Source organism: Pithys albifrons, chromosome 34 (assembly GCF_047495875.1).
Source record: "Pithys albifrons albifrons isolate INPA30051 chromosome 34, PitAlb_v1, whole genome shotgun sequence".
In the NCBI taxonomy this organism is placed as follows: Eukaryota; Metazoa; Chordata; class Aves; order Passeriformes; family Thamnophilidae; genus Pithys; species Pithys albifrons.
Genome location: NC_092491.1, coordinates 1,286,803 through 1,313,473, shown reverse-complemented (window position 1 = coordinate 1,313,473; position 26,671 = coordinate 1,286,803). Strand labels below are relative to the sequence as shown.

Sequence of the window (26,671 nt, the reverse complement as noted above, 5' to 3'; positions counted from 1 at the left end):
GCCTTGGCTGCTGCCGCCGCTACTTTGCATTTTGGTTTAGTTCAGGGAAGTAGGTACATTTTATTGTTATTTTTCTGTTCTTTGCTGGGTGTCTTTGGGGTGCGTTATGAATCTAATGAAATCTGTTTTCGGTGGGAGGTAGAAAATTGTTGTTCTATCTAACTTGTGTAAGTGTGTGTTGTATTGTAGTTTTAATTTTCTCTTTTCTGTATGAATATGTATAATTAGTTTAAATATATAAACCTGTTTTGAGTTTCCAGGTTTTTTCCTTTCTCCCATTTCTTGGGAGGGGGAGGCTTTGACTCTGTGTTGGGCAGTTGGCATTTTGCCAGCTCTACACAAGACAACAAGAAGTCTCATTAGCTTAATGAAATCATTGAGAACGTCCCACTCTGGGAATCACACTCCTGAGCTGTTGGAAAGGCTGCTTTATTTACACAGGGTACAGTGCCCCAAACAGATGATGCTCCAGCACTCCATCAATTCCGGGAGACATTTACAAGAAGTGACGTGAACCTCTGTGGGAACCCCTTTTTGCTGAGCAGTGGAATGTTACAGTAACCTGTAAATACAATCACACTTCATTAGTGTGTTAATCGTAAGCACAAATATCATGATGTTGCTAACTCTGAGACTCTCTTTCTGTCCTTCAATATACAATATATTACAGTATGTGTAACATCTAAAATATAACTCTGAAATATGACAATAATAGAAAAATTATTAACAAAAAATAATATTACTAATAATGTGACAATGTACTAATTAAATGACAAAAAACCCTATATAAAGCTATTGTATAATATATTGAAATGAAAAATGTTAAATATAATAAAATCTATTGGATGTAATATACTATTCTAAAAATAACAATAATAGTGATGTCTCTTGAAGTGAAGTCTCTTCAAAATTCCAAGTCTCTTTCAGGGAACATTTTCTGCCTCTAGATCAGTCCAAAAAGGTCTGTTGGAGGGCAAATCAGGGGATATATTTAATAGTCTTTGAAACAAAGTTATTAATACACATTTGAATGAAATTCCAGGTTGATGTGGAGATGTGTCAGAGGCTGCTGAGGGGAAACCAACACTGGGGTCCTTTGTCCCCTTGCCCAGTGTGCCCCTTCCCCTGAATCCTCTGCCACTTCGGGCCCACCAGGGCTGGGGAACCAGTTTGGGACTGGGCCTGGCCCTCTGACCAGGATCAGCCCACCAGTGGGACTGGGGACAGGAGCAGCTCTGTGGGCAGGGCCAGCCCCCGGGTTGTGACCATGGCTGGGACCAGCACTGCAGTGCTGGGACAGGGATGGGGAGAGGGGCCAAGGCCAGGGCCAGGAGCAGGGCTGAGGGGGTGGCTGTGCCAGGGGGCACCAGGGCCAGGAGCAGGACCAAGCCCAGGGTTAAGACCATCAGGTGTCACACGTGGGATGTCACACACTGACCCCAAAGCGTCTGCAGGGGTCACACGAGGCCCTGTGTGGGGTGTCACACGTGGCATGTCACACACTGTCCCCGAAGTGTCTGCAGGGGTCACATGAGCTGCCCTGTGGTTTGTCACCCCCTGTCCTCAAAACAGGGACACGGGTGATGTCACACCCATGTGTGTGACACAGCGGGGCAGTTTCTGTGCCAGCGTCCCCTGCTGTGCCCAAAAGTGACAACGAGCTGAGACCCACCCTTGTCCCCATGAGGGGACACAAAGAGGACACTTCTGACAGGTGAGAGGTGACCAAAAGGGGGGGAAGGTCCCTGCGAGACTCGAAGGCGCATGGCTGCATTCAGAGTCGAGTGCTCTCCATGACACCCCGGGGCCGCCCAGATCCCTCTGTGCCGCTCCCTCCGCCTCCCCGGCGTGGGAAAAATCAATGGTGTCCACCCGAACAGGGACTTGAACCCTGGACGTTCAGACTAAAAGCATAATGCTCAACCACCTGACCCATCTGGGTGTGTATGCAGGGGATTCACTTGGGGACAAACTGGGCCATTTGGAGACAAAGTGGGGCATTTGGAGGACAAACCATGGGATTTCAGGGACAAATTGCAGGCTTTACAGACAAACTGCGGGATTTGGGGGAAAAATCCTGTATTTTGGAGACAAACTGCTGGGTTTGGTGACAAACAGAGGGATTTGGGGAAATCCCATATTTTCAGGACAAACCACTGGTTTTAGGGACAAACAATGGGCTTCGGGGAATAACCCAGGGAGTTTAGGGGAAAATTCTATATTTTAGGGGTAAACTGTGGGATCATGGGGACAAATGTCAGGCTTGAGGAACAAGCCAGGGGATTTGTGGGAATAATCCCATATTTTGGGGACAAACTGTGGGATTGTGGGGACAAAGCACTGGTTTTGAGGAGAAACCGGTGTTTTTTGGGGAAAAATCCCACATTTTGGAAGAAACCATTGGTTTTGGGGACAAACAGCAGGGTGGGCTTTGGGAACAAACTGAGGGATTTGGGGGGAAATCTCGTATTTTGGGGGCTTTTAGAGAAAACGGCACCAGAAAAAAGAGGTGAGAGCAGAGTGGGGAGAAGCGTCACCAGGAATGTGGAAGTGCTGGGGTTTGACTTCAGTTTACCCCAACACTCTAAATTGTGTCCAAAACCCAACAAAATTGTCCCCAAAGGAGTGAAATTGTCCCACACCAGTGAAATGTTGTCCCCAAATGCCCTTTCCAGTGGGTTTCTCGTGAGGTTTCCTCTCCCTGGAGAGGGTTTGGGGATTGTTCCAAAATTACACTCTTTATTGTTCAAATCAATAATAAAATATTGCAATAATAGATATTTAGGGTATAATTATATTGCATGTCATACATCGTTTATATTTGAATACTATTATTTTATTATTAAAATATTTATCATTAAAATACAATTATGTATATTACATATCAGGATATTACATAATGTGCATTATATATTAAAGTATTTTCTAATATGTGTTGTATATATTTTAGAATGATGTAATAACATAACAATATAAAATCTATGTACTGTCAATTATATATAATTTACATTATAGATAATTAAATAATAAAGTGACAATAGTAACACTAATAACATTATTAATAAAAATAACAATATCAATAATGGTAAGGATAGTGATGGTAACACTAATAGAAATAATAGCAATCATAATAAAAACACTAACAGCGATTGCTTCAAAATTCCAGATCTTTGTCAGGGAACTCGCCCTGACTCCAGATTACTCTGAAAAAGTCTGTTGGAGGGCAAATCAAGGGCTATATTTTATAGTCATTTAAACAAGATTCTTAATAGACTTTGGAATGGAATTCCAGGTTGATGTGGAGATGTGTCAGAAGCTGGTGAGGGGAAACCAACACTGGGGTCTGTTGCTTTTCTCCCCTGCATATACAGTATTTCAGTTCTGGCATTTGTGGGCACAGAGTCAAAAACTCGTATTTTTCAGGATGTGGTTTTTCCAACTGAAGACTTTTAGCCTAGTGACATTTAAACATGGAGAGAGCATACATTTTAACACTCAAAGTTATTATTTGCTGCACACATTGTTCTGACGGCAAATTAAGTAACTCGTGAATCTGCAGTAACAGAGCCCTAGAGAAGAACAGTGTTGCAGCAGCAATGCACTGTCCAGCTGAGGCAGAAAAAAGAAGTGGAAGATCTACCATGACATCTTAAGTCTTTTAAGGTTCTTCTTTTGCATAGAAGTAATTCCTGTTACCAGAGACAAGGTGGACCTCAGAAACTGTGTGTTCATCTGGTTGTGAAGCATTTGGAGCTTCGTAGTTTTCAACTTAAACATAATTAACTTACCTGCTTGGAAAGCAAAACAATCTCTTCAAAACCCCAACCTGTATTACTTTATGTGACTAAATGCCTATTATTTCATAAGAATAAACAATGTCACTTTGGATTAAAAAGATGGTCTGTGTTTTATCTGTATATATATAACCGCAGTCTCTGTTTCCAATAAATATGTTCTGAACTGCAGTTTTCAAAATCCTTCTTCAGATTTGTCTGCATGTATGTGTACTCTTTGGGATCCTCATTTACTTGAGTTTGGAATTTCTGGATTCTTTTATACAGAATCCTTTAGGTTGGAAAAGGCCTCGAAGATCATCCAGTCCAACCTAAGACCAATCACCACTTTGACAACCAGACTTAAGTGCCATGTCCAGTCTGGCTTTGAACACCTCCAGGAGTGAGACTCCACCACCTGCCTGGGCAGCCCGTTCTAATGCTTGACCACCTTCTCAGTGAAGAAATTCTCCCTCATGTCCAACCTCAAGTTCCCCTGGTATCTAAGCTTCAGCTTCTGGGCAGCAGACAGCAAAACTGGTTCCAGGCAATTTCCCCTGGAGATCACTTTTTAGGGCATGCACACAATATATGGAAAACTCAGTTTATTTCCTATCCCAAGTTACACTTCAGGGACTAAGACTAATTTCTGAAGACTCTCCAAGCCTCTACCTATAAAATGCTCCACAAAGTGTCCTGAGAGAAGTAAAGCTTCTCTTTTTTATCAAAATTGCTCCAATTTGCATGAAATAATTAACTCTTCTTGGATCCCATGATAATAATGTCAATAACTGGATTCCTGTCCTCTTTCAGTATTACACACAGCAGACTCATTGGGACAGGGACTGTAACACAGGATCCCCTTCCTCTTGCCTTTAACCACTGAGGTAGAGAATCATTCCCAACCTGAGCCCTCTGTGTAAAACCACATAATCACTGCATGACAAATCATTCCTCCTCAGCATGGTCTGCTGAGGTGGGAGCCTGCTGCTGGGGAAAGGAAGGCAGTGAGGAGACAGGTTGGAATCCTCTCAAAAGAAGCTCTCGGGGAGGGGGGCAATGGCACAACTTTGTCCCACTGCCTGTCAAAGGCGTAAAAAGATGTAAGCGCTGCTCAGCCTCTGGAAGCAACTTGCCCTTGGGGACACCTCAGGGTATGAATCCCAGGCAAAGAGGGACAGTCCTGCAGTACAGGTGAAAGCAGTGGGAGCTCTGAGGAGGAAGACTTATCTTAGCTCACTCTTTACCATTTTAGGCAGTTCTTGCCTAAGAAATACAGACTGCTGGGACTCCCTCTGCAAGAACATTATTCTGCCATTTCACCCTTTCGAGAGCTTGGGTACCTATAGCAAACCATTGTTCCAGACCTCATTGAGAGGTCCCTGTGCTAAGCATTGCAGCACATTTGGCAATTATGTATCCCTTCACCTCTTAGAAGCATTTTATTTATGCCTCTGCACATCCTTAGGACAAATACCATGGGTTTTACATTGTGTTAGCTGTCTCTTTGGACAATTTCTTTGGCACCATTTATAGTTTTTGTCAGATTCTAGAAATTTAGAGCTGAAGAAAATTCCATCACCAAAGACAAAAATCTGTGTTTGCTCTGCTTATGTATATAAGCTGTCTCCTGCCTTGAGATAAAACATAGTTATCAGACATGTTGTAATCCCTTGCTATCTTCCCTGCATAAATTTTTGAAATTACAATCAGTGACTGTTTCTGTAACTTAGCTAGAATTGTGTAACTCCCAAATTAAAATAAGCTCTCTCTGGATTACCATAACCCTTCCTCCCTATGAGCATATGTCTCCCTGAAACCTTAAATTGTGATCAAATGTTCAAGAAAGGATTCCAGTCCCCATAGCTGGGATCGTTGTAGCTTTTATTTGACCTACAGAAGTTTTTGTGCCTACATTCATTTCCCAGCATTGTGTACTACTCCACTCAAAATATTTTCTGCAGAATCTGGAGACTCTTACTTTTCCAAAACATGAATCCCTCATTTGGGACTACAATTAATCCTACAGGCACACTGGAGCCAAAGGGAAAAATTCTATGTATGGAAAAAGCCCAAATCAGTGATTTTATGGGCACATGTGAACATCAGTGCCTGACATTTAAAGTTCTCTCAGACATTCTGAGTTGGGTTTTTTTTTGTTATCTGGAAATATACAAATAAAAGGAAAGTAAAACGTTATCAGTGCAAAAACTTGAGTTGTAGAAAAACAACTGTGCTCTAAGGGTAATGTCTTTGTTCTTCCATAACTCCTCAACCTCAACTAGGAATCACAAGGAGCTTTATGACTCTGGAATACAGGGGAAAAAGCCATTTAAAATCCCATTAAGCTGAATAAGAAAGGCACAGTGCCCATTGCCAGCTCCAATGTTGTGCCTTCACATCTTTATTCACTAATAAAAGTGGTTTGTTTGGTCAGAAATAGCTTTACAAACCCAGTGTAGTAAACAGTCATTTTACACAAGCCTTTCTCCTTGGCCTACTGACTTCTGTGTGTGCTCTTTGTGTGCAGCCTCTTCTTTACAAAAGGTTCCAGGAACTGGGTTGGTGTAACAATAGCAACTATAGCAAGAAAAATAGCTTAAATATTTTGCCTAATTTATATTCTCTGTTCTTCACTCTGAAAAGTTGCAGATGGGTTATCTGAGGGGGTTTTGGTGGTTTGTTTTGTTTTCATTTGGTTTGTTTGAGCCTAACTGAGTAGAAAGTGCACAGAACTTGACAGCAGGTTTGACTAATCTGGCTTCTTGTAATGAATTAAAATGCCATCTGAGCAGTTTCTATCTAGAATTAAATACTGCAGTAGGACTAATAAGCTGTCGTTGATATTAGTTTGATTTCAACATTCAGAGATTTGCACACTTCAAAAACCAGGGAGTGCCATTTTTACATGCAGTTCTACCACCCTCCTCTAGAAAACAGACACAGCACTGCATTCTCCCAATGCTACAGGAATGAAAAAAGCCTGGAATGTTGCAGAGTTTTTTGGGCTCACATAAAGTATTACCTCTGTTCAGGCTCAGCACAGGTGAAGTGTATTGGCCAAGGAATTTATGGGAAAACACGTTGATCTCATCCTCCACACAAAAGCATATCATTGCTAGTTCAGGAACTTGGATGTTAAAGGAGAAGGTTTCGTGCCATTTAGGGTTAAAAGCTAATGAAAAAAGAAAACCGGGATTAAAATACCGTTTAATTTTTTCTACTTAGTAACTGAATTCTTGTATCTGCTATCACTGGTCTGAACTGGTAAAGACTCATTCTTCTGGCCTAGGTTTATGTGCCCATTTCAATAGATGATGAGACTCCCACTGGCTGCAGGGTTACATGGATCACATCTTTGGTGGAATTCTGGGGTTCACACAGTCAGGGGGAAACTCTGAGAATGAACCAAACACAGACAGCCTGGGACTTGTGTACAGTATATGGGCCAGCCCCTTCCTAAGGCTTTGTCATGGACTAGCATACTGTAAAACAAAAGCCTAAGAAAGTCAGTGTCATCTCTTAGGAGAGCAAAATAGGGCAGGGATAGGCAGGTTAAGAACCTCTGCTCCACTGAGACACTCCTATAGACAGAGAGTTCCTATTTATGTCTATACAGACATAGAGTTTCATGCTTTTGCCAAAGTTTCTCCATTTACACTGTTGTAAATGGGGTTGGAGCTAAATAAAACCAGGTAGTAAAACGTTGACTTGACCAGAAATGCAAAAAGGAGATATGGAACAGGAGGGGACTGCTTTGTCTTGAGCAATGTTCATACAGAGAAAAGAAATTCAGGGGCTGATTTAAAACAGCAGCCATCTCTGGGATAAAAAATATACAAGACAGAGGTACAGAAGAAGGGAAATCACAGGGAACTTGTAGTCCAAGACATCAAGAAGATCTCTATGATAAGGACAAGGGAGCGCTTGAAGACAGCTACAAAGAGTACACACTTCACCTGTCAAGCAATTAAGGGACTGCTCCTACTAGAAATTTCATAGCAGCTAAGTGATGAAGCAAAAGAAATTTCTTCAGGGAAAAAAACCACACTGAAATTTACCAATTAGGGTACTGGTTTAGGCTGGGACAGGGTTAACTTGCTTCCTCTCATCCTCTGTGGTGCTATGTTTTGGATTTCTGACCAAAGGGCTGTTGCTGAACAGACTCATACAGTGTCAAGCACTTGTGTGTTTGTCATGCTGCAGCTCAGCCTCACTCGGTGCTCAGGAATTGGAGAGGAGACAGAACTGGGACCGCTGACCCCAACTGACCAAAGGGATATTCCATACCATGGGGCATCCTGCTTGGCATAAGAAAGCTGGGGGCCAGGAGGAGAGGTGGGGATTCAGAGTCTGTCTTCCTGAGTTAACCACAATGCATGAAGAAGCCTTGTTTTCCTGGAAATGGCTCCACACCCGCCCACCCACGGGAAGTGGGAATGAATTCTTCATTTTGCTCTGCAGCTTTTCCTCTACCTGTTAAACTGTGTCTCTCTTGACCCCAGAGTTTCTCATTTTTGCCCTTCCATCCCTCTCCCCACCCAAACAGGGCAGAGCAGGCAAGCAGCTCTGTGGGGCTGGGCTGCTGTCCAGGGTGACAGCAGTGTGTAAAAACAATCCCATCATCCCTTAGGAGAGTGCACTCACTAGGACTTTGTGCTTCCTTAACCTACCAAGCGACAAAAATGGCACGTAGCACAAACTGCTACAGAGTTTGGGCCAGAAGATCCTTGTCTGGAGAGAAATCATTGAAGTGTCTGCAAGTTTAGAACAACCTCTTGGGATGCAAAACTGGCAATTCCTTATAAAATATTACTATGCTTTGTTTGCAATAAAGAGAATCAGACTGTTGCTCACAATTTCTTTGTACAATGCTTGATCTTTTCCGGGTTGTGTCCCCTGGCACGCCGTGGATTTCTATCTGGACAAAAGGGCTGGTGTCACTCGCCCTCGTCCTCCACCTACCAACTGGCAGTTGGTGCCCACTGATGAGCTGGAAAATTAAGAGTTGTGATGTACTGAAATAACTGTAAGAATTAACTATACATAGTAGCCATAACAGAAATAAGAATATAATAATAGATAATATCTAATAAAATATATTTAATATATAATATGAGCAGCATATACCAGTCATAAACTCTCCTAAAATAACTATTAAACCTAAGGAAACAAAGAATATGGGGCTTCCCATTTAATTTTTTGATAATTTCATGGAATCATAATGGTTTGGGTTGGAAAAGACCTTCAAAGGCCATCTAGTCCAATTCCCCTACAATAAGCAGGGACATGTTTCAACTCCTTCAGGTTGCTCAGGGCCCCGTCCAACCTGACCTTGAATGTCTGCAGGGACAGGGCACCTCCCACTTTTCTGGACAACCTTTTCCAGTGTTTCACCACTCTCATGAAAAAAAATAAAAATTTGACATCGTGCTTTAAATAATAATTTTCAGGTTTAAATTTCTGTTCAATAGCTAGACACAAAAATGATACTTTGTTAGCATGCAAAATAAGAATGCTGGAGGAATGAGTGTCAGGAATAAGTGTTCTATTTTCTCATAGCAAGAAAAAACCCAAAGGGCACATTTGATTTCCGAGCTTTCAGAGTTCAGTCTCCACAACCACAACTGACCAGTCCCTTTGTCACCTACACTATTTATATTTCTGTAAACAACACCATGAAAAATCATGTATTTTCACAAACTCTTGTAAGGTCTGAACACCTATATATTTTTAGCAAAGATAAGTGAACCACAGATGGGAAAGCACCCAAGCAGGACTAGATGTTATAGCAGAGCTTTATCATCTTGTTAAAGAAAATTAAACTTCCTGACAAGCAGGAATGGGGATAAAATGAGAAAGCAGCAATAGATGACAAAGACATCTGATCTACAATAACATTGGCCCCCCCATTTTTATGGAACAAACCAGCAATTAAATAATCTCACCCTTATTGACAGAGACATTGGTTTCCTGCATCCTCCCCCGTTTTGGGGTGTAAATGTTGTGTTGTGATCCCACAGGAACTCGGGTTTCAGCACAAAGCCACAGCCACCATTGTCCAGGAATTTCCCATTCTGCAGGTCCATTTCTGTTCCCGGGGTCTGGAAGTTTAAGGCCACTGGAAAATGATATAAGGACTGATTTTAGTGAGTTAGATTTAAGACAATTTTCTCAAACAACTAGTAAAATGTTGGCATCTGAAATCTAGGTTACAGCAAAAAGGGCTAGAAATCTTCAACAGCAAGCCTTGGTCAGCAAAGGCTGAGAGAAATTCTGCCCCTAAGAGCAGAGGAAGCCTGGTGATGCTCAGCCTGAAGATAGAGCTGTGTCCTGCCTTGAGAGAAGGGCGGCCTCTGGAATGAATGTTCTCAGACCACGTTGTGACCCTTTGCTCTCCTCCCCTCATGTAAATCCCTGGTAGGAGAAAGAGTAACTGCGGAACTGAGCCAAGTCTTGTGCAATGCTCTAGTTAGAATAAGCACTCCCTGGATTACCATAACCCTCCCTCCCTATTCAGCCTGTGCTGCCCCCAGACCTTGACTTGAGTGTCGGGTGTTCAATAAAGGATCCAGTTCTTGCTCCCACAACTGGGTCGTGGAGACTATTGACCCTCCCAGTGGACAGCAGGGCACAGCTCAGCGTGGGGACAGCAAAGGGTAAGGAAGGGAGGGTTGAGGATGTCCCCCATTGCTCGTGGCCAGGGCTGCAGACGTGGGAACAGCAATCTCTTGGTGAAAGCTGTGGCCTGACACTCATTCACAGTTTCAGAACTGAAGGAGGGGAGCTGGGGAGCTGGGGATACACCAGGGGGGTCAAGATAATAACACGTAGAGTCACGATACAGTGGAACTTGCACACTATTACCAATGTTCTGGAGAAGGGAACTGGCCACAGAAGAAATTCTGGCAGCTGAGAAAGGAAACAAGTGAAAACGGAAAACTGGAGCAAGGGGGACAGAAGCTCCAGGGCCCTATAGGCAATGGGAAAGCCGTGCCTGTCCTGGGATGAGTGTGTATTTTAACATACCAGGGGAGACCAGACCTTTCACCTCTCAAAACTGGGAGCCTACGGCACAATGCCCCGCTCACCCCACAATCTCCCTCAGGTGCCCTTGGCATAGACTCAGAATAAAAGACAGAATGTATATGTGGATGCAAAAAGTACTGTTCTCTGCTTTAGCTAAGGCTGAAGAAGGTGTAACAGACAGACATGGAAAAACATTCTGCAATTGCAAATCTTTTAAACCAAAGAACAAACAGATGAAGGCAAGAGTCTCTGTAAAGCCATTAAAAAGGGGAAAGTGCTTACGGGTGAAAGGTCATTCAAAGCCTGCCGAGTACACAAGTCACGCTTATTTGGAACAGGTTCAAATTAATAACTTCAAAAAGAGAAGCAGGAGGTACTGTTATTTCACTGCTCAGGGAACTTTGTACTGGAAATGAGATGCTAAATTTGGGTTGCATCCTTGCAGGAGCATATCCTATTCTGGCAAGTCTTGACACCGCTATTCATTGGTGTGCCCATGTCTCCTGCACCTGTGCCACTCAAGTCACACAAAGCCATTGAAAACCCACATATCTTTCAGAAGAGACTTCTATTGCTGTGGAATGGAAGCTTAAAAATGCTGTACTGTTTAAATAAACTAATAATAAACTAAATAAATTAATAAAATATAATAAATGTGATAGTTGGGATAAGATTCAGCCATTTAACTAGGGATCAAAAATTGCTAGGACATGTGGGCTGAAGGCAAAGTTCATATAACACAAAATGAAATCGATGCCACTGGGGGAAAACATGTAACTTATGTAACAAAAATACTATAGGAAGCAAAAAGCCTCTTGTCTCTGTCAAGCTGTGAATGCAACAGTTTCTGCAGACAAACATACCCATCTGACATCCCACATTCCAGAACTCTTGAGGATTATAATTTGAAGAGGTTATTCTTGTTCCTCTTGAAAATTCTTGTAATAAATCTTGTATTATGTGAAATAAACTCTTTAGCTTAAAAACAGAATGATAAAAGCTTGGTAAGAAAAACATATTATTAAAATGAGTCTATTCAAATAAATAATAATAAAAACACAATAAATCTAATCCAGTAATTTTTTTACTCAATATCATACCAATGTTTTCTATTTTAACATTATATATTGACCACTCTGACATACACTTAAAATCCTATTTTAAAACCTTAATATTTTGTGTATATTTAAATCGTATTTCTGTGTATAGTGCAGACTTTTGTTAAAAATTCAATCACCAAGAATCATTCCTTGACTTACCTATTCTCTTTTTTCACCTCTTTGTTAGGCAAATACATGATTTTTACCCTAAAGCCCACTGTGTTCTCATGGAAAACTAAGACATAAGAACAGGAAACTGCTCAAAAAACCCCCTCATTCTTTAGTAGCTCAATAGGAAAAAAAGCATCCTAAGGTGATCCTCACTTGGTTGCTGTTTGGGGGATCAAATAAAAGGACTGAATAACATCAAGGTCAGTGAACAGCCCATGTTTAAGTGACACTTAATTGGTTCCTTTGTAAGCTTGAGAGGAGGTTTAACTACCCAAGTGGGTTGGTTTTCTTCCTGCTAGCAGTGTTCCCTCCCTCCAGGGAACGCAGCACAAACAACACAGGTGTGGGAAACTTCGCGGGACTTCTGTCTACAAGATTCCCTTTTAGGAATTAAACAAAAGCTTTACATTTCCAGGGTCATCACCCTGATCCTTTCCATCTCCTCTCACCCTATTTATGGCAGGTTTTGTTTAGTTTGGGTTTGGTTTCTTGCTTATTTGGGTGGAGCTTTGGCAGGTTTTTGTTTGTTTGCTTGTTTTCTGTAACCGTGGGAGATGGGTTTTTGACCTGCACAGACGACTCCACAGGAGTCAGCAGCAACAGGCCCTTTATTCATATGCACACACACTTTTATACATCTTTAAGACTGGAACCTTCCGGAGGTGATGACACTTTGGCACTGATTATTGGCTAACAATGCTGTTTATTTACGAAGCTTCTTGTAACTGGCTGACCATGCACATCTGCTGAGAAAGTAGGCAGCAGCCATTTCTGATTTCATTAATTAGTTCTTAAGGCTACAGCACTAATTTACATAGGCAGTTCAGCATATGGCTTGCTTTTTAGGTGAAATACCATATAAAATTCCAACAGTTTTCAGTAGAACTACTTTATGCCCATTAGCTTGCCAGAGGAACCAGAGAGGACTGTCGGTTGGCCAAATCCTACTTGTTTTGATGCCCTCCAGCACCATCCACCCACCCAGCCACTGCATCCCCTCCTCAAAGTGGTGGGGGCAGCTGGGCTGGCCCTGAGTGGCTGGGCACGTGGCAGATTCACTGTCATGGTCAGCAATCTCTCTCCTTAACACTCCCTGCGGGCTCTTGGCAGGCAGCTGAGTCCAACCAGCAGAGGCTGCGCTGTCCTGGCTGCACCAAATGGAGATGCTCCAACACGGAATGTGCTTGGAATAATCCCCCTGGGCTGGGATGAAAGGTCTGGTCCAATGGAGCAAACTGCCTGCTCTGAGGCTTATCCATTGGGTCAATCTCATCTGCAGCTCTCCCCAAAGCCAGGGGGACTCCATGCCCAACTCCAGCGAGAGCTGAGGCCACACATGGGAAGGAATGTGAAATCTGTTCCAAACGTTTTCAAATATTGGCTGTTACTTCTAAACTATTTGATGCAGAAAACAATGAATCAAAAGGCAGCAGTTCATTTTACAGATTGTGTTCATAGATGGTCTTACGAAACCACGTTAAATTAAAGTTGAATTTCGATTTTTCTCACAAACCCAACTGAAATACAAAAAAATGCAGAACAAAGGACATTTCTAAAACCATGTTATAAAAACAACCAAGTAAAATCAGACACGTGTGATTCATAAAATTTTAACCCTCTCAATGCCTATGCAATGAGCCATAGCAACAAGGCAACTTTTAGCTGATTAAATCAAAGGAAATTACCTGAGTGTTTTACAAGTTGTCATGCTTTAGACTCTCCGATTGAATTATTTTCATAGCACTTCTGATTCTCTCGGGAATGCTCAAAGCTCAAACTCTGAAGATTTGGTGTAAATCACAAGGTCTGACAACTCAACGTCAAATTGTATCTTCTTCAACTAATAAGCATCATATGAATAATTGAAGAATAAAAAAGTCAAAATAACACGTATTTTATTATTGCTGCTGCTATTATGATTATTAATTATTATTTATTACTATGAATTCAGAGAAACTATCATTTTGTATGCATAAAGTATGAGAAAATGTGTCACAGTTAATGAAATGATGAATTTTAATAGTGAGAGCTGATACAGCCCCAGACAGTTAAGGCTATGGTGTCCATGTTTATCAAAACAATTATAGGCTGAAGAGAAAGATGCTGCCAGTGCTTCCTATCACAGTGGGTCTTTGGATAGCTTTATAATTTTCCTCCTGAGATTGGTATGTAAATTAACATAACTTTTCATGGCTTTAAACAGTACTTATTTAAAATATGCAGCCAATTTTAGATTCCCAAATACAGAAAGTACTAGAAAAAGATCAATAGCCTAAACTCAACTAACAGGTGCAGCAGCATCATGGCCAGGCTTCACAAACGCAGATTTGGGCAGGGAAGTAGAAACGTTTTATTGTTATTTTCTCCCTTTTCCTTGCTGGGTGTCTTTTAGAGTGATTTATGAATGTAGAGTAATGAAATCTGGTTTTGGTGGGAGGTAGAAAATTGTTGTTATCTCTAACCTGTGTAAGTGTGTGTGTTATACTGTAGTTTTCTGTTCATTTTCTCTTTTCTGTATTAATATATATAATTAGTTAAGGTTGAAACCTGTTTGGAGTTTCTAGTTCTTTCCTTTCTCCATAGCACCCAACCTCCTGAGGGCACACAAGCTTCTCCCCCGCGACAAGGGGGTGTCCCCAGACAAGAAGAAGTGTGGGATAACTGGAGAATATTTTACTACACCAAGTAAATTAGGCATAGTCATATTCCTCCAAGCACTTCCCTGAGGTGAGGAAAACTCTTTTCTTCCTAATTAAGGTGGAAAGTTCCTTCACCAAAATCTTTGTTTAGTCTGGCTCAGTTACCAAAGCCAGCAAAAGCAAAGGGACTGAGGTTTCACCAGGGTCTTTTCTCTCACTGTCAGGTGCTGTGTGACCACCTCACCTCACTCAGCAGCACTTGTGAGCCAAGCAGGGGCAGCACCCAGCAAAGAGCTGCTGATGCTCATGGTGTTTGGATTCCATTAAAGCTTTGGAAGGCAAATTCTCATCTGAGAAAACAACAGAGATTGCCTGCTCATGGCTCTTAAACTCTGCAGAGTTCACGGGCATGGCTTATTCTGGGGCTGTGATCCATGAGGAGCATTAGGAATCTACTGCCATGCAAGTCCTGAAGAACACAACCCTCTGGACGTGGCAGGCAAAGCCAGCAGCACCACTGGGCTACCTCCCACCCTCTCCCAGAGCAATAGGATGGGACCTCAGGAGAAATGCTCCAGCAGTGGGGGACCCTGGAAGCCACTTTCTCTTCTGCCTGTGAAACATGACCAGACAGCTGTTGTGCTGCTCTCCATCAAGAGGATGGGGTATATTTTCTGGTCTCTAACATGGTGTTACAAATACAGTTGACCCCATTCTGTGGAAAGCTGGCCTTTCCTGTTCAAACAGGACTCCATCCTCCCTCAGAGGTTTTCCTTTCTCTCTTTATCAGATGGAAAGAGAAAGAAGCAAAGGCCATCAAATCATTTAAAGGCAAGGGAGACACAAGAGACAGACACTGCCTCTCAGCAGGAACACTGGGCTCTGAGCAGCATTGCCACTGTACCAACAGTCACGGAATCGGAGCGTGGCGTGCAACACAGCCTGGGCACAGAGTGAGGCTTAATGTCTTAAAACACTTGAACAAAGCACTTGGAATCCTCATGAAACAACAGATTTCCATGGCAGAGAACTATACTTGCTTAAAAAAAGAGTAAGTTCAATTTGACTTTCAGAAAGATTACATACAACTTTTACACTCTCTTGAGGAAATAATGTTAAGCATCTACATGATAAATGTAAAAACACTTTTTCTAAGGGCTGAAAAATGTTTTGGCACAACAAGAACTGTGTGCCTCATTTCATGCATAAATCCAGAGGAAAATACAGGAGCAGAAACTCCTCAAAATCCAAGACAGGCAGGTGGACATCAGGAAGAAATAGTTAACTCTGTCTGTCATTGTCAGGAACTGCTACAGGTGTTCTCCATACACAGCTCCAGGAGGACCTCGAGGCAAACAGAACACTTGGGCAACTTCATCTTACATCTATCATGGTACTGAACACCTGGGACAAGCACAAGACTTGAAAGAGAAAAATGTAGTTGAAGATCGAGATGGGAGCACAGGAAAGGGTTGCTTTTTACTTGGATACTAAAATGTGGTCCAGTTTGGAGCTTCTTGCAAGAAGAGGAAAACTCTGAAACCTTGAGCTAAAACTTATCATTTCAAAATGCATTGGTTTCAGTAATTTAAAAATCCAGCTTTTAAATTTAGTCTCTATTTTAAGATAATATATTCATTTAAAGAAAAATAAAGCTGACATGTTCTCTATATTCAGTTGAGACAAAAGTTACCCTTGACTTCCGTTGAGGTTCTGGGTAGCACTTCTATGATCTCCTCTTCTTCTGGAGGGACCTGGTTCATCTGGGTTCACAGGCATTGCTTCATCTGACTCTTCTTCTTCGTCGGACATCATTTCATATTCAGACACGTCCTCAGTCTCAGCAACAGTATCAACATCTGTCCTGAGAATACCCTTCTCAAGTGCTCCAACTGTTTTATCTCTTACCAGAATTTTGAATTTCAGTGCCTGTAGAAAGGAAGTTAAACAGTAGTAAGTAGAATGACGTGTGCATTAATTGTAGGTTTTCATCTCTTGCTATTGTTTAACCCATGTTCAAAGTTGTTTATTAAGTATAATGAAGTGAGTTAACAAAAGCAAGTAAAGACAGGGATCAGTGAGGCAGAATCCCAAACTAAGCAAACCAAACAGAATTTGGGGATCAAAGCACACAACAGAATGTGACTGTCAAGGCCCATGAGAGGAGAAAAGGCTGGAACCAGGAGAAGTTAAAAGTGGGAAGCCAAGTGTCAGAGGTGATGGCCAGATTTATTCCTACAAATTGAAGGAAAAAAAAATCTTGGTATACAAGGGAAGAAAAACCTTTCTGTGCCTACTTTACTGTCTCCTAGATGTAAATTTGCTTTGAGTGAAAAAAGACCCCAGTGTGTGTGTGTATGTGTGATCCTATAAACATGGGCCCTGACGTTTTAGGTCAGTTCCTAAAATTCTGTTTATAAACTATTAGCAAAAATGGAAATATCCTGAGGAAGGACAAGTTTGTAGGGGCTTTATTTTGTTTTCTACAAAGATGATATTTTAAAATCATGGCTCTTTTCGAAAACAGTTACAGAAAATACTCCAGCAGTATTAAATTTTTCTATTTGTTGGCCAGAAGCAAATTCCCATCATAGTTACCCCAAATCACAGAAAGTGAACTGGGAACTGAAAAAATGACAAACCAAAGATTTTAACTCTGAACTTCCAATGTATCTTAAAAAAACAATCTGTAACAAATGTATGGGTACAAACCCAGTGACTGTGTGAAACTGGAGCTCTTTAATTGCTAATCAGCAGTGCTAAACACATGGCACCTTTTTCTCTAAACATTCCAGTCTTTTCAAAGAGCAGAAAATCCTTTTAACGACCTGGAAATCTGAACACTCATTGTAACTTCTCCTTTCTAGTCTTAATATGGAAGGCAAAATATGTTAAAAATACATTTGCTATGTAGTTCTATATAAACTGTAAGCATACTAGAACTATGTAAAACATAATAGATCTTCCCTATAGCATAATGGGACTTCAAGGCTGGCATAGGGAAAAGCCTCCAAGTCCTGCCCCTTTCACTCAGCCTTGCCATGGCAGGAGACAGTGCTGCATGAGCTGGGCTCCAAGGAAGCAACTCACAATGGGTTTGCTCTGCATTTTTATGCTCCTTCCTGTCAGACACATTCATCTCAGCTGGAAAAGCTCAAAACCTCCTTAGAAAAGGGACTAGAAGACTGAGCAGAAGGCAGAGGAGAAAATATTTTCCATGCAAGTCTCCAAAACTCCAAGATCTAAAAAGACCCTGTAACTGGCAAACGTTTCTAAGAAGGGTTTGGAGAAACTTTGTGGTGGCCCAGTTCATGCACAGGAAACAGAACCATCTGAGGAACACTGAGATGGTTTTTTCTCTATTCTTGCTAGTGCTCCTTCTTGAAAAGTGTGGAACAGTAAAGCTACACAGGTAACAAGTGTGGCTTAGTCCTGTTGCTTCACAGCTGTGGCCTCAGCAAGACACTCGGCCATCCCAGGAGGGATGGGGAGGCCCAAGCCCGGAGCACCAGCTCACCATCATGCTATCTTAGGGAAGTAAGGTGTTTGTTCTTAGCTTTTATCTCTGCTTAAGTCTGTCTCTGAAGAACTGACTTCTCTAGAATGATTTGTAGTTAAAATGGTAGAATTTGTGTTTACTGAGAAGTGGGAAGTTATTTATTGTTATACATAACTTGTGTGACTGTGTGTTATATTGTAGTTTCCTCTTAATTTTCTCTTTTCTGTATAAATACATGTAGTTAATTTCAGCATAAACGTGGGTTTGAGGGTTTTTTCTTCCTCTTCCTCTTCTTTTTTTTCCCTTGGCTGGCTGGGGGGAGGAGGAACCCTTTTCACTCTGTCCTGGACAGTTGGCATTTTGCCAGCTCAACCCAAGACACAAGTACATTGATTAATCACAGAAAAACCCCCATACTTTTTCACCATAAAGAAATCCTATAGAATTACACAGATACAAGACAGAGCAATACTTTCAGTTATCTTGGGCAAGTTAGGTAATAAACTATATTAGAGCATTAAAGAACAGGGAATCAATCACCCAAATAACCTCCATTAAGAGATTAAAAACGAGGGTCAAAGATTTCAGGAAAGGAATTTTGGAATAATGGCAAACTGTCGCTTAAAGGAGAAGAATCTATGTTTGAAATAGTCTTTTCTATCCCTATTCCTGGACTTGTCTGCAAGTTTGAGGAACACTATACTCAAAATAACAGCATTGAACTTAGAGAATCAGGTTGTGCTTGGTCTTCATGCAATGGAGCTGTTTCTATCTCCGCCTTAGTTCTAAGAGGGAGTGCTAAATTTTCTCAGCTGCCTTAAATCCAATGTTTTAATATTTAATATGCTAATGACATCCCTTAAAGGTCTTACATTTCTGCTATTTGCCTCGTAACTAATTGAAATGTTTCTTGCCCACTATTTTACTTAATTACCAAGCTCTCTTTCACATGCTGCCCTGCATGTTTACAGCATCTCAAAGATGCCTCTCGCTGATTTTAGCATTTTCCTCACATAAATAGCAGAGAAACATGAAGAGATGGGGGTTTAGACCCTCTTGGTAATTACTTCCAGCCATGCACTGTAAACATCATAGAATTTTAAATACTGTTAGAAATTCAGTATTGTTTCTGATGGTTGCAAGTCACTGCAGAACATTCAAAGAGCAACCAAAACAAACCTCCTTCAGACAGATGCCAGTTCCACCTGCTTTCATCTCACTGACACAGTACAAAACAGGAATGCTGGACAACTCTCTCCCAGATTCTTAATACTTTCCGCCCTCTCTGTGCTCCCTTTATGACATGATCCCTTTTCTCCTTCCCTGTCTTGGCAATAAGGCATCCTGGTCATCATCACCTTGGAGTCCTACACTACAAAGTTTCTCCTCCCTCCTGGCTATCAGAGCACTCACAGGTGGTTGGTGGTGCTGTTTCTAAACTTGCAACACGCACTAATCACCGATATCCTCGACATACTCCAACTAATTGTGCCCTTACATCCTATATATTGATCAGAATGGAGTTTGCCTGGGAATTTTATATTTCTATCAGGGAGTTATCTGTCTATGCATGGCATATTGAGATTAAAAAGTTATTGAATCATATACTGTGCAACATACTAGAGATTTCACTCACTGCAAGCTTGATTGTTTGAGATGTAAGTGAAAAAACAGATCATTTCCAGACTATGAACAGGTGGGTTGACAAACATCTTGAAGAGTCTATACACAAAATAAAATACCACTTTCACATTTTCCACTTTCCACTTGTACCTGTGGTGGCTTTGTTCCTTATGGCCAAGGAGGATTATATGGGACTTAGTAATCATTAACAAACAGCGAAAGAATGTTTAAAGTTTTAAAAATCAAAATCTACCTACCAGGCATATCCCGACAATTGACTGTCCCCCATTAGCTGGCCAGATAACAAGTAGGTCTTGTGAGAAGATGAAATGAAATAGTCACACAATGGCTGGTCCATATCTTGGTAGACGGTCCAATGGTGGCTTTGAAATATCGAACATTCTTCTGAGCTCATGTACCTTGCAAATCCTTCAAATGACATCTGCTTTTTTTCCCTCACTGAACAAAAACAAAGGCAAAAATCTCTGATGTGAAGCTGAACTGAGACTTCTATCTATGCACTCTCATAACTGTTAGTAGTCAGTTCTGAACACTGTTACAGGGCCTACAGCAGAACACTGGCCTGCAATCTGAAAACTCCTAACAAACATTCTGTGCACGATTCTGGGGCTGAATTGATGTGGTTCTCCCTTTGGGAGGAAAGAAATGTGTTCTGACATTTTTTTTCTTCTGTGGATACCAGTCGAAGAGTCTGCAGTAGTCCTAATTAAACATAAAGGAAAAGACTTGCTGTTTAGTTTTGGAAAGCAACGTGCCAGTCACTGCACTAAGGGAACCTTCTTTTTCTCTCTTAGAAGAACATGAATTGTTCTCCAAAATGTCAGTCAGAAACTGCCAATATAATCTTGCAGAAACCGCAATTCCTACCAAATGTCCTTCTCAGTGGTGGGAAATTCCAAATAAATAGCGATAAAATAATATTTAGAAATATTTGCAATAGAAACAGCATCTTAACAAAAGAAATGACTGCCCAGACAGAAGTGCAAATCAAGCTTGACTGCACTTATAACAAAACGAGCTGATTGCCTCCATACCAGTCACGGCCATCCCACTGCTTTGGGGCTGAACTGGTTTAATGACAAGCAGAGCCATTACACTGCCAGCTGCTGCTCACAATGCCATGCTTTGAATGCATTCTGCAAATGGTATCATCTCAAAAGTCAGCTCTGCTTCAAAACATCCCTTGGATTAGTGAGGGGCTTTGCCCAGTTCTGACTGTAAAATAACCTTCTGGGCATCAGAGCAGGCTGGTGATATATTAGCAGTAAGTAATCCAAGATTACTTTAGGTTAACAATCACTTAAAGAGGAATGTAAACACACCTGGGGAGAGGCTGGGAATGCGAAAAAATATCCCCAAAACCTGCACTAAAACCCCTTTTCTGACCTCTGTAATTCTTAATACAGCTGTAAGAATCTGACTTTTCAAGTTAAATTGCAGTTATTGATATTCAGAGTGCGGACAGACTGAAAGTTTTCCACCCAAATGAGAATTTATAGAAAATAATTCTTTCTAAATTGCACAGGTTTTTTTAATCAGAAAACTTGCCATGTTTAAAAACGAAAAATAGAGAGAGAAAATAAAGAGGAAGGCTCTCCAGACATCATCCAGACCTTCAGCTTTCTTGTAAACCAAACCAATGTTATTCCTCCCATAAGTCTGGTTGAAGCTCTTCTTACAGGCTTCCATTGATGAAGAATCCAGAGACAACCCAGTAAACCCATTTCAGCCCTGAAGTAATCCTGTTGTTAGAAAATTTTCCATCATTTGGAAACAGAAGTTCACCCTGAAAATTCTTTGCTGGCCAAACTATTTATTCTGTTTCCTACTATTCCCCTCCTCTCTTTTTCACTCTCTTTGACATACCAAGACTGCTATTGCACTTCCCCTCTTTTCCAGGAGAAACAAATCCAGTTCAGGGCATCTCGCTGGTTAGGTCAGGGTTTCTTACACTTCTGATAATATTCACTTTTACTATATGCTGTTATTACTCTCCATGGAAGGAAACTGGATGCTATTTCTTCATGGGATGTCCTGACAAACTGCTCTTCTTCCTTACCATCTTGGAGGTCACACATGTTTTTACTTGTTCCATTTTTTTCTGAGAACCAACTGTGTCTGCTTCCCTGGATGGTCCCTTTCTAAAGCAGAGATTACATCTGATCTTTCCCAGGCTTTCAATTCATCATCCCTTTTCCACTTCTCTCCAAAGGTAACCTGTATTAGTCAAACTTGTTACAGCCAATTTTCTAAGAACTTGGATTTGTCACCCTTTCTTCCCTGACCTGAGTTAAGTCATTTAAGCATGTCCTGCCCTGCTGTATCTCTATTTTGGACTCAGGGCTCACTCTGGTCTAATTAACAATATGAGGCACCGGCTCATCCTTAGGAAGTGCCTCGAGTTGTTGGGCCTTCCTTTAACTGACATGTTTGCAGGAGGACTTGGCTACCCTGAGGACTCTTGGTCATTGGATCTTGCTTAGGATCTTGACTAACTTATCCACTTGTCCACGTTATGTTGTTCAAGACTTGCAGCAACTGGAGGAAGTTCCTGCTTTCTGGATCTTTAAAACACAGCTTGAATATTTTTACATGTTGCTCATAAGAGAATACATTAATCTTGGATGCTTTGTCTGGAATGAATTACATTAATCGTAGACTTAATTCTTTTGAAGTGGAGGCTTTGCATCAATTAGATCCAGTTTTCATTTCTCATTAATTTATTTTTCATGCTCTATGTATTTCCCTGTGTGATTAAACACCAGGCTGGTAACCTGGGTGACAGGGGAGGGGCTCTTCACTAACAATTCTTACTCTTTTCCCTGAATTTATCTTTTTAATTAATGAAAAATACTAAATGACTCAAGGGAGCCAAGACAAAATAAAGAGCAGACAAGTATAATGAAGACAGGAATCCTAAGGAAAACAAATTAAGAATGGTTTGTAATGACCATCAGTGAGCTGAAGTACAGAATATGAGGAAGGACAAGGAAAAAAAGAGACATAAATGACATTAAAAAAAAAGCAAAAGAAGAGAGCAGAGAAAGGACAGCATAGAGGAAATAAATTGAAACACAGAAAGAAAAAATCACTACACAAAATACATTGCTTTTAAAATAATACCCATGTGAAGTTCTTGCAAACCCCAGTCACGGGCAGAAGCCTCTAAGTGAGAGATACCAAATACCTGAACTGGGCACACCTTCATCACTCAGTTCATACTTTGTAATCATCTCCCAGGCAGTTGCACTCCCATCAGTTTGAAACTGTTCTTTTAAAAGGAACTCAGTGAGGTGGGTGACAGGGAGGACTTGGCAATCTGGCGAGTAGCTCAGGAACAGTTCCTGGAACTCAGATCTGGTGATGAGGGTTTGATAAATGGCATCCAAGTCCTCCTTGGTAACTGGTTTGTCACCTGCTTTGCCAAATGAGTTCTACAAAAAAAGCAACCAAAAATCCAGAACAAAACCCAATCAATACAAAGGTATGTGAGGACACAAAGAGACACCCAAACCACTCTGTTATAAATGATCATATGAGCGAGAACCAAAGAGGAACCCCCGGGCAAAGGTGCACTATCAGATCATATTCTTCAACCTCTACATTGGACTTCATGGGCTAAACGTATTTTATATAAAGTCAAATGGACTGTATGACAGAATTGGCATCTAAGTAATGAAAATAAATTCATATTTAATGAATAGGCAATATTAAAACACATTATGCAAAATCTCTAAAATGCTGTGCATTAAAATAAATTTGCAACATCAAAGTTATGGAGTGGAAAATGTATTTAACAACATAATAGCTCTCCAACATCAACTTAGACCATACTGTAAATACTGTCCATTGATTGCACACAAAACAGACACTGGTAATCTTAGAAGTGAAATAAGGATGACCAAGTTATCATGAGATCCAAGCCTTTCAGCACATCAGATAAGAAATACTGTTAAAGTTTGAAGACAAGCTCATTTAAAATAACCTATGACGTCATGGTCTATTCTTGACAAGACAGAACCTTTAACTGGGATTAATTATTCACACTTTCAGAATTCTCAAATTGTAAGCTTTGTTACAGAGCTTACTGAATGTCAGTATAGTCATTAATTTCAGTGTTTCAGTATAAAAGCCATTAGAAGAATTAAAAGGGCAGAAGAATTTGAGGAGAATACTGTTTTACCATTTCTGCCTTAAAACACTTTTCTCAGATTTAACAACTTTATTTTTCCTTTAAAATCTACTCAAAATAAGTAACTGTGCATGCAAAAGACAAATGTTTCTAACATTTTAGCTTGTATTATTCTTACAAGCTGGCAAATTAAGAGGAATTTTCAGACAAAATTGCTGACAAAACTCACAACTAAATGGCAATTTATGGCCTCAAGGATTATCACTGTACGATCCAAATTCCAAATTGTTGACTCCTTAAACTGAGACTACCAAAGAGGATAAATTTCAGCATCTAAAACATGGCACTTCCTTCCCCCAAAGTGTCCACAAGCAGGAAATTACTTACTTGAGCTCTGGCTATGATCAAGCCTTTGATCAAGCCTTTGGATTCCTGCTAAGTTAGATTAGTTTGGAAGCCAAACCATAAACCCTCAATGCTCAGGGAGACGTTACCAGCTCCCTCCTACACAGGGCAGTTCCTACTGCACTTCAGAAGTACAGGAGAGTAACAATAGATTAGATGACTGAAACAAGGACAAAAGTAAATTTCTAGGGAGAAATCTTACAGACCAGCACTGCAGTATTTGCTTGGAGTTTATGAAAGAGAATAATAATGATCACTTTTAACAGAAATCACCAGCAAGAAAGGATTTCAGCAGAAATGTTAATTACACACAATGTCACTGTTGCCAATAAATTCTCCATCTAGGGCTGATATCCTCAGTTTTGTTGTATTGAAGAGATGCTGTTCTGTGGGTCAGAGTCTTCCCTCCAAAGAAACAAGCAATGTGACAAAGGGAATGGCCTCAAGCTGTGCCAGGGGTGGTTTAGAGAGGATATTAGGAGAAGTTTCTACACCAAAAGGCTTGTCAGGAATTGGCCCAGGGAAGTGCCTGAGTCCCCATTCCTTGAGGGTATTTGAGAGACACGTGGGTGTGTCTGGGACATGGTTCAGTGGTGGACTTTGCAGGGTTGGATTAATGGCTGGGATCAGTGATCTTAAAGGTACTTTCCAACCTAAATGATCTGAATTCTAAAGCAGGACATTTGTTACCTATTTTACACAGCACCAAAAATTATGTGCTGATTTTGCACACCCTACTAGAAAGAAATAGACTTCTCAAAATTTTAAAGTCAACAAATAAAAGACATGCAACTGAACTTCTGGAGCTACTTAATGCTTAATCTACATATACTTTACCTTCAAAATATCTTTAATGTGCTCCTCATGGCAATATATTTTTATTAGGAGCCTTACACATGCATCCAAATCAACACTGCCACCTCTAAAATCATCCTGAATGGCAGCCCAAAACCACGTATGAGAGATGAGGTTAAGGAAACGTTTGGCCCATGACATGACACTGCCTTTTAGTGGAGGAAAGAGGGGGAGAAGTTCAGTGTTGTTAAACCTCGGGGTCCCCTGTGTGCCCAGGCTGGGGCCAGGCCTGGGGGCAGCCAGGTGTGGGAGGGCTCCCAGCAGCAGCTGTGCCAGGGCAGGGAGGAAAGGATATCTCTTCTCAGCCATGCTGCCTGTGCTCTGCGGGCTGCTGTCCCTTCGGTGCAGCGGCGTTGCCAGACCCTCGCTCGGAACTGCACAGAATGTTTGCGCCGTGTTGTCCCGGGGCCGCCCTGGTCATGTCACGGACCGAGGGACCCAGCCCAGTCTCCTTCCAACCGCTGTTCCCCCCGCCCCCCCCCCGCCTTTCCTCGCAGCACAAAGTGGGCACATGCGCTGCCCTCCCCCGCCATCTCCCACCCTCTGGATGCTGCACAGCCCCGGGATGTGCTCCAGGCAGGAGCTGTGCCCGCCAGAGGAGCTGGTTCTCGTTCGCAGCCAGCCAGTGCCCTCCTGGGGAGCTCAGCCTGCTCGGGCAGGACGTGTGTGCCCCGCTCGGGATGACGGACTGGCGAGGCGGGAGCTCCCACAGCCGCATCTGCCCCTCGGCCAAACAAACAGGGGCTGTGCGATGGACCCACTGCAGCCCCCGGGGGGAAACCCCTTCCTCGGCCGTGCGGACAAAGTCCCTTCCGAGGGTGCCCACCTGGGAGGGGGAACCCGCAGGTTCCTCGGGACAGCGTCATGGGAGAACTGGGGAAACTGCCGAGTGGCCCCCCCTGGGCTGAAAGCCCCCCTGAGTTGACGCTTCCCCACAGGGAACTGCCTGGGCAAGAGGAGCTGTGTCCTGCTTCGAACCCCGTTAGGCCTGGGCTGTTTCGGGGCTCTGGGGGGGGGCCAGGAGGGAATTTGGGGCATCCTGGGGGCCTTTTGCGTGTCCCACGAGGGGGGGGTTCGGGATCTCGGGGTTTTGGGGGGAGTTTCTGAAGGACGCTGAGGGCGGTCCCGGGGTGGCGGGAGGGGCTCACCCCGCTTCTTCATCTTCACGGTGGCCCCGGGGGGCTGTGGGGGGTGGGCGGCTCCGAAGGGACCCCCCAGTCTCCAAATGCCCCCCAAAACTGGCGGCCATTCCCTCACCGTCGCCTCGTCCCGCCCTCCGCCCCCATTGGTCGCCGCGCCCGCTCGTCAAGGCTCTCAGCCAATCAGCGTCCTGGGATGCGGCGGCGGAAGCGCCGCCTGCAGGCCCGGCCATGTTGTGGCACTACAACTCCCGTCACGCCGCGCGGCCACATCCGCCCCGGCAT

At 42.2% G+C, this 26,671-nt stretch overlaps 1 pseudogene; it reads right to left on the bottom strand.

The window, feature by feature from the left end:
* Positions 1-479: 479 nt before the first annotated feature.
* Positions 480-26,671, bottom strand: LOC139684169 (1-phosphatidylinositol 4,5-bisphosphate phosphodiesterase zeta-1-like; annotated as a pseudogene).